The 7,965-nt window shown below is 41.1% G+C and overlaps 1 long non-coding RNA gene across 1 annotated transcript; it reads left to right on the top strand.

Moving 5' to 3' along the window:
• The first annotated feature begins 3,775 nt into the window (after window positions 1-3,775).
• Window positions 3,776-4,980, top strand: LOC133924028 (uncharacterized). The gene is made up of 2 exons (XR_009910744.1): window positions 3,776-4,456; window positions 4,562-4,980. It is a non-coding gene; the product is annotated as an uncharacterized LOC133924028 (long non-coding RNA).
• Window positions 4,981-7,965: the final 2,985 nt, after the last annotated feature.

Raw genomic sequence — 7,965 nt, 5'->3', positions numbered from 1 at the left:
GGTGTTACACTTAGAAACCATTCAGCCGGGAGAGTCTGCTCCTCATGATCTAACTGTTGTGGATCTACCGGTCTGACCGCCAAAGGCGCTAAGACTTACAAAGCTCTCTGTTGGCTCGTGGTCTGACCGGTGCCTCAGTTGGTTTGACCGTTGGTGGACGGACTGACCGCCATGAGACTTGTGGTCCCACTGCTAGAGCTCAAAACTCTCTATATAGATTTTGGTATAACCACCATTTTTGCGGTCCAACCGAGCTATGGTCTGACCGAGCCCAGCTCCGGTCTGACCGCCAGTTCATGTGAGGGCCTGATGGCGATCTTTTCATTTTTCATCAATGAAGATTGTTGTGATTCTTTCCCATTTGTGGATAATTCTTTCTCAATCCGTTGATGTTACCTTCTCCCAAGGATTTCCCAATCTCAGGACGAGATTCTTCTTAGGGGGGGGGGGGGAGGTTTGTCACATCCCAAAAATAATAAGCTATGGTTAAGCATTGCTTAACAATTATCGCATGTGTTATCACCTGTGTTGTTACGTAATTGTCCGACAAGTTTAGTTTGAAGGTGTTTCAAACACCCTAGAGATGGTTTAGAGCTCCTTAAAAAAGCCCTAGATCCTTTGGAGAAGAAAGGGAAGGGAAAGCGGGAATACTTAGAAAGATTCAGCACAAAACCCATCTTGCTGTCTGACTGGGATCACCCACAGTCTGACCGCCAGGTGGCAGCCATGTGGGCTTGCCACGTGTGCTTGCTGTGTTCTGACCGGTGCCCTACGCGGTCCGACCGCCTGCACACAAAGGCTCGACTTAAGGTGGTCATTTGCTCTCTCTCTCACTCTCTCCACCCAACACTAGAAGGGAGAGGGATTCCTTCGTCATCGCATTCGAGGGCTGGAGATTGGAGGAGGGGACTCTTACGAGTTCCCGAAGGACTTCCCCAAGCGTATTATGAATTTTAAGATAAGAGGGCTTTAAAATTAAATTCCTTGTGACACATGCGGTGCATACAAATATGAAGATATTGAGAATTGTTATTGTGACCAATAGAATTGTTAATAATTTTCATCATCTCTAAGGTAGAGTGACCAAGGTAATAATGCCAAGTCTTGATTTGATCAAGATAGAAAAATTATTTTGTACGCAATATGTGGTACGGGATTTGATGTATGTATAGTACAATCCAGATGGTATACAGGGAAGCTTGCCATATCCGTTGATTTAGAGGAGAAATTCCTCATGGGTTTCGATATGGAAACCATTCTGATGGATATCTCTATCACTTATAAGGTACGGGTTCAATCGAGATACTATAGAGCATCAACGATTATGACTTGTGTACCCATATGGAGAGTAATTATGGTACGATCAAAGCCAATAATCACTACATCGCATCCAGCGATTTTCAAAACATTTCATTATCACTTAGAGTTTGGAAATATTTTGGTTTGCCAAAGTATAGAGTTTGTGGTGTAACTATCCACAAGACACATTTCCTCCATTGGATTGACTCCCGTAGAATTCTATATATATAATCGAAGAATTTGATATGAAATTCTTTTCAGATATATAGAATACATACATACTTTATTGTAATATCATAGTGCTGATACAATATTGTATTACAACATTTAATGGGACGTAGATAACATGATATCTAAGGAATTGGGAGACTAGATAGGGTCTCCAAACATGTTGTGTGAAGCAAATTCAACAAACATGTTTTCCGTGCTTGTGAGATATTCTGGTTGCATAAAAGCCTGGTTGTTATTTGATTCTTGTAGAACTTGTTGTGAACAACTAGCCTTCTTGGTGGAGTCAGTTTGAAGATTGAAGTGTGCTTCAAATCTTTTCCCTTGAGCAGGTCGGTTTTATCCCACAAATTGTAAATACAGATTAATTAAATGTCTGGAGGTGCGACATTTCTTAGTGGAATGCTTGTAGCACCCGCATTTGCGACAAATATTAGATTTGTCAAGTTTGGAAATACCTTGACCCTAATTCAGTGCATGTGGCTTCTGCTTTTTGTTGCATTTGCGTTTACCATTGAAGTTCTTCGGATGGCGGTTAATAGAGCCATCAAACTTATTGTTATTCTGAACATTAGCATGTATTTTAGGTAAAGGAGGAGCGTTGATTGGACGCTAATGATGATTCCTTAGAAGGAGGTCATCATGTTTTTCGGCCTGAAGTAATACATGGATTAAGTCAGAATAAACTCGGTATTCTTGCACGGTATTGTTGCTGTAAGATCCTATTAGCGAGAAGTATAGTAGATAAAGTTTTATCTAGCTTTTCCACATTTAAAGGTTCTTTTTCGCAAAAACGTAATTCTGAGCAGATTTTATGAACATCATGTTTGTGATTTCCGACGGATTTAAAATCATGGAGTCGGAGATGTGTCAAATCATGATTTGTATCAGACAGAATGACTGTCTACTGCTGTTCATATCTGGTTTTGAGAGCTAGTCTCAAAGTGCTCGGATTTTCACCATCAGATATTCAGACTTGAGATCCAGATGAATATGATGCCTTATGTATAATGCACCATATATAATATGATCTTGTAGCGGTGGTTCTCCCTCTTGAGGAGGCAGTAGTGCCGCTATTATTCCGTGGGACACAAGACTAATCTTGACGTCCATTGTCCATGTTGGATAATTGTGACCGTCAAGTGTGAGTTCATCAAATTCTTTGCCGATCTTTATATCGTACATGGATTTTGATCATAGATTTGATTAATTTATAGTAGGTAAATTAAAAATCATTATGGTAATGTTGTAATAATAATGCAAAATTTGTAAAGTCAAGTTAAAACTTGAATTACATAGTGTAGACCTCAAATTATATAGCTAAGACGTTGAAGATAATCACTAGATGTTGTGTATATCTCACAGTAGTAGGAGGCATATCTGACATTTGTCAGTAGATGCCTATGTTTGTATTACCTTGTGTTATGCAAATCTTGTATTAACACTTTAAAGGTAATCACCAAAATGGTCTAGACCTTTATTTAATTCATATTCAAATTGGTATGCACGTTGAGAATAGTCACTATGTACTAAACATAGTGTAGATCCCACAGTAGTACTTAGGTATTACCTTGTGTATGGCCAATATGAGATAGAAATTAAGGTAATCACATGAAAATGTGTAGACCTTTGTTCCAAATTTGACATTGGGTACGCACTTTAAGGATAGTCACTATGTGTTAGACATAGTCTAGATCCTATAATAGTATTAGAGTACTACCTAGTGTATGGCCAATATGCAAAGGTTTGGAACATGTGTTATATCAAGTGGAAGAGGTAATCACTTAATTTGCATTAATAATTTTGCAAGAAAATGAATATTAAGTGCAAAATTATAAACTTAATTGCATGTTATAGGGATTGTATGAAGCAAACACATTGAACATGACATAAATTCCAAAAAATAGGGTGTGGAATGCATATTTACATGATGTAAATATAATACATAATACGATGCTATTCTCAAAGACCTCAGGGCCTAGAGTGTAATTTTACAGCAAGTAAATTAATGACATCGTAGTTTGCACATAGCCTGAGGGCTTAAATGCAAATAGCATGTAATATATGCAATTGTATATGTCATATATGCAATTCCTAAAGACCTGAGGGTCTGGAATATATATTTACATAAGGTAAATTGAGCATAGTGAAATATTTGCATAGTCAGAGGACTACATTGTAAATAACAGAATATGTATTACTTTCTTTAGCCTGTTATGTATTTTCCAAAAACTACAAGGGCTAAAACGTAAATAATAGTGAACTGTTATTCTTGATTATTCACAGGCTTTTCAAATAACAGAAAATAGGAGGGTTTTTCTATAAATTTGCCATTGGCCTTATCCCCAATCGGATGGACAGTGAATGCGGTCGACGGTTGTTTGGTGCGGGATTTCCGCCGCAGCCACCGCCGGAGGGGCCTGACCCGCCTCGGATCGCCGCCCGTGAGGCGTGTCCGACATACTCCGCCGCCATCGTGGAAGGTGGGCTAGAGGGGCGCCTCTGGTGCTGCCTCCAGTGGCTGGTGATGCTAGCCTTGTCATTGCCGAGCGCCAACCCAGGGCTGAGCACCCCGAAGGAGCACCGTCGTGGCTCGAGGAGCCGCGTCGCCAGTACGATCACCAGCCATGGATAAACCGCCGCCGGTCACTGCGCAGGCGGTTCGAATCACCGAGCGGACGAAGTTGTCGCAGCCGGGCCAAGGCCGGTGTGGGAAGAACTCGCCACTGGAGTGGCAAGATAGATGCGGGCAGGCCTAGGCCATTGCGCCGGTCTCGTATGGCTGGGGCGCCGCCTACAGGAGATGCGTCACCAGATCCGGATCCACGGCATGGATCGATCGGGGACGGTGTGTGAAAGAGCGCCGTCTTTAGATCCGGCGCTGGTCGAGGGCCGTGAGAGTGGGTTTGGCTGCTGCCGGTAGTGAAGGGTCAGGATCCGACACCATCTTTCTTAGTGGACGAACATCAGAGGGAGGTAATGTTTACCATCGATGTTTGCTTCTTCTTCCTCTCTTCTGTTGGTGTTTCCGCAGTCAGTTGGAGGACGCAAAGTGAAGAGGAGATCGCGGTCATGCAGGTGATGTTCGTGTGATCTTCTTTGTCGTCGTTATGGTGCCTTGTGACACCGTAGAAGAAGAAGACGAAGGTTGATGACACCGTAGTGCTGCTTCTTCTCTATTCTGGCTTGGCGTGTGTTCCCTTCGAATGAAGTGGTCGGCGCTTGCATTGGAAAGGCATTGTGTGCCTCTGTTGATCGAGGCCATCGTACCTTGCTTCTTGTCTGGCCGATTAGTGGTAGAACAAAGTGACTGATAACGTATTGCACATAATTGTAGAGAGACAAAGAAGTAGAGAATGAAAGTAATGAACTCATGTATTGATTCATAAAGTGTTTACATATTTATACAAGTTGAATGGATATAATGGAAGGATATGTCTATTAGGAAAACACATCTTTCTAATAAACAGGACTATTGGTAATTGATCATATGGTGTTTATTTTTAATAGTATAAACACTCCTCGCTGGTTAGGTTCCATGGGATGTACAACGTAACTAGCGATACATACCGGACCGTCCGGAACCATCGGATGTGCTCTCTCGTGACTCTCTTCTAGTCCAACCTCACCTTTGGGTCTCTCTGTATATCTCATACCAATCTTTAAGTTACTAACTGATACATACATTTTCAATAAAATTAGACATCACAGACATACATCGATTAAATATAAAATTTTATTTTTTTAGCTCTTTTAAAACATATTTTATAAATAAACACTTCAAGAAACTTTGCTCAAAATAGACCCTTCACACAACGCTAACGCTTCTCACGCCGTTGGACCACTGTGTGGCGCCACATTTTTTTGGTGCCATTATATACCACGTAAGTTGTGAGCTAGATGACGTGTCAAAGCATGGCGTAGGTAAATGACACAGCGCGCTGACCTGTGGCTCCATTGTCTAGTACATACAGACGGCCCCGATTGTTTCAGTCACTTTCCCATCACACAAATCTCCGAGGTCACATTGCCATCTCATTGCCCCTGATCGCCGCCAAAGCCCACGCCGCCGCCACATCTCTCCTGACCGCCACTTCATTTCCCCTAGCCATCGCCTGTGCCCGCAGCACTGCGTCATCACCCTCATCTGCAGCCTGAGGCTGCGCCGTCGTTCGAGCCCGCGGCACCGCCTCATCTCCCTCGGCTGCAGCTCAAGACTACGCCACCGCCTAATCGCCTCCAAGCCCCTTGCGCCGTTGACAAAGGATCGACCAAGTACGCTGTGATATTTGATGCTAGCAGCTCCGGGATCCGTGTGCACGAGTATTCCTTCGATGGGAACCTGAATCTGGTGTCTATTGGGGAGGAGGTCGAGTTGTTCAAGCAAGTGAATTTGTTGTGCTTATAGAGAAAACAGGTTCAAACTTGCTTCTGCCTTCTTAGGCTTGCTTTCGCACAGCCAACAAAAACCACAGCTAACAAAAACAGAAGTCAGAAGAAGTTCAAACAAACAGGACCTTAATTTTATTTGTGTAACTAGAAGCTTGGCATGGCAATTGCGGTGCCCAATTGCCCGTGTTCAACCGACTGTTTGGAACACTTGCCCATGTTCAACCGACTGTTTGGAACACTGGTGGGGTCCAATCGTGTAGTAAGTCTTTTTTTTTCTATTGTCACTGCAAAGATTGATAGGAATACCATAATAAAAAGAATTCAGTAATCTACTTTTCCACCTCCATGAACCAACAGCAGGTCCAAACAATTGTTGACAGAGTGACATGTGGCGCATGCTTGCTGATATGGAAAATATGTAATATAGAAAAAATGAGGTTGTTGTATAAAATCATAGTCAGGATTGGTACTTTTATGCAGTTCAAGGTGATCCATGATGTATGCTTGATGACGACATCCATGCTGCATGAAATAAGTAATTCACAAGATTTTGACTGGAAGAATATATCCTAAGTTACTTATTTGAGAATTTTCTTTGCTTCATTCTCAGCTTCTTCTTAGTGACTGACATTGATAATGCAGAACTGGATGAAAATCAGCAAATTGGCCCGCCATGTTATAGGATTATTGTGGGGTGCTTTGAGAGGTTTAATTAATCCAAATACAGTTGAAAAGATAGAGGTTACTACTAAAAGTGACGGGGGCTATCAGGCGCGGCAAATGAAATTATAATCTGAGTGTGAAACGGTATATATTCTGCCTGTTGTAAAGCTCAAACGGAGACCACTGGGAGAATAAGAAATATATAGCACAGCTAAATGGTTAGTTTGAATTTAGCAGACCTATATTACACACAGCACAATGTTCAATGGACCTAAAAGGTTCCAAATAACATACACACAAATAAGTTTTTCGTAGAGGTGAAATAGCATCAGTTTATACTATATTGTAGAGCATTACTATAGGAGCTTCCTAGCTACTGAATAAATAGACTTGTATCATCATCCTTCCAGTGGAGCGAAGGGCATATGAAAAGAATCAATAAATCAAAGAATAAATCAGGGAAATAATCAACACAGAAAGGAATAATTTATGTGCAGTGACATGAAGACGAATAACCTGAGACAAATGGTATTGGATGTTTGGAACTATAATGTTTCCTTACAATATGAAAAAAAGAGCAGCAACTATGATTAGATTGCCATTGTAATGTAAATCTAGTTAGGTATTCTATAGGCCAACTGCGATTTGAAGTGCATTGAAAAACATAAGAAACCAAACATTGAATTTTAAGATAGAGGATGCAAAAGATGATCAGATATTTAAAAAATAACAGTTAAGAGCAATATCATGGTTGACACACACGAATGCTAAATCGGACTGTCATGCCCTTGCATTAAACACATGTTGATGTATTCATGTACCAATTGGGAAATTGAAAGGAGAAAAGGACTGTAAATGAACTGACTAAATTCAGGTGAAATAATGTTATCGACCAAAAAGATGACTAATCAGGGTCTCACAGAATCCCTTAATAGCATCTACAAGTGATGTTGGATTTTAAGGAAATATAAAGCTTGTAGAACTAAAAATAAGACAAGTGTTGGTTTGGTGGTATTCCAGGGTCACGTTTGATGGCGTGGCACTGGAAATGGCAGGAGGCATATGGTGATCGGAATGTACAATATATAAAGAGCAACTTGGAATACAGCAAGGATAAATATATCTTTTAAAGTTGACCTTTATTCAGAAAGAATTCTTGTGATCAAAATTATATATCGATGCAGGGCATGGATGCACTTGAAGTCATAAAACCTGATCTCAAAATCAGAACCCCATACCATGCAGTCTCAAACGTGAAAGGAACAATCAAGAACATTTTAGAGGCTAGAGCTACTGTGCCCAATAGAATGATCTATCGAGGGCATTCAGGGAGCCACCAATAAATGGAGCAGGTGGATCGGGATAATATGCAATCCATGTCAT

Source organism: Phragmites australis, chromosome 7 (genome assembly GCF_958298935.1).
Source record: "Phragmites australis chromosome 7, lpPhrAust1.1, whole genome shotgun sequence".
Lineage (NCBI taxonomy): Eukaryota > Viridiplantae > Streptophyta > Magnoliopsida > Poales > Poaceae > Phragmites > Phragmites australis.
Note: the sequence above shows the minus strand (reverse complement) of the source record. Positions and strands in the feature narration are given on the sequence as shown.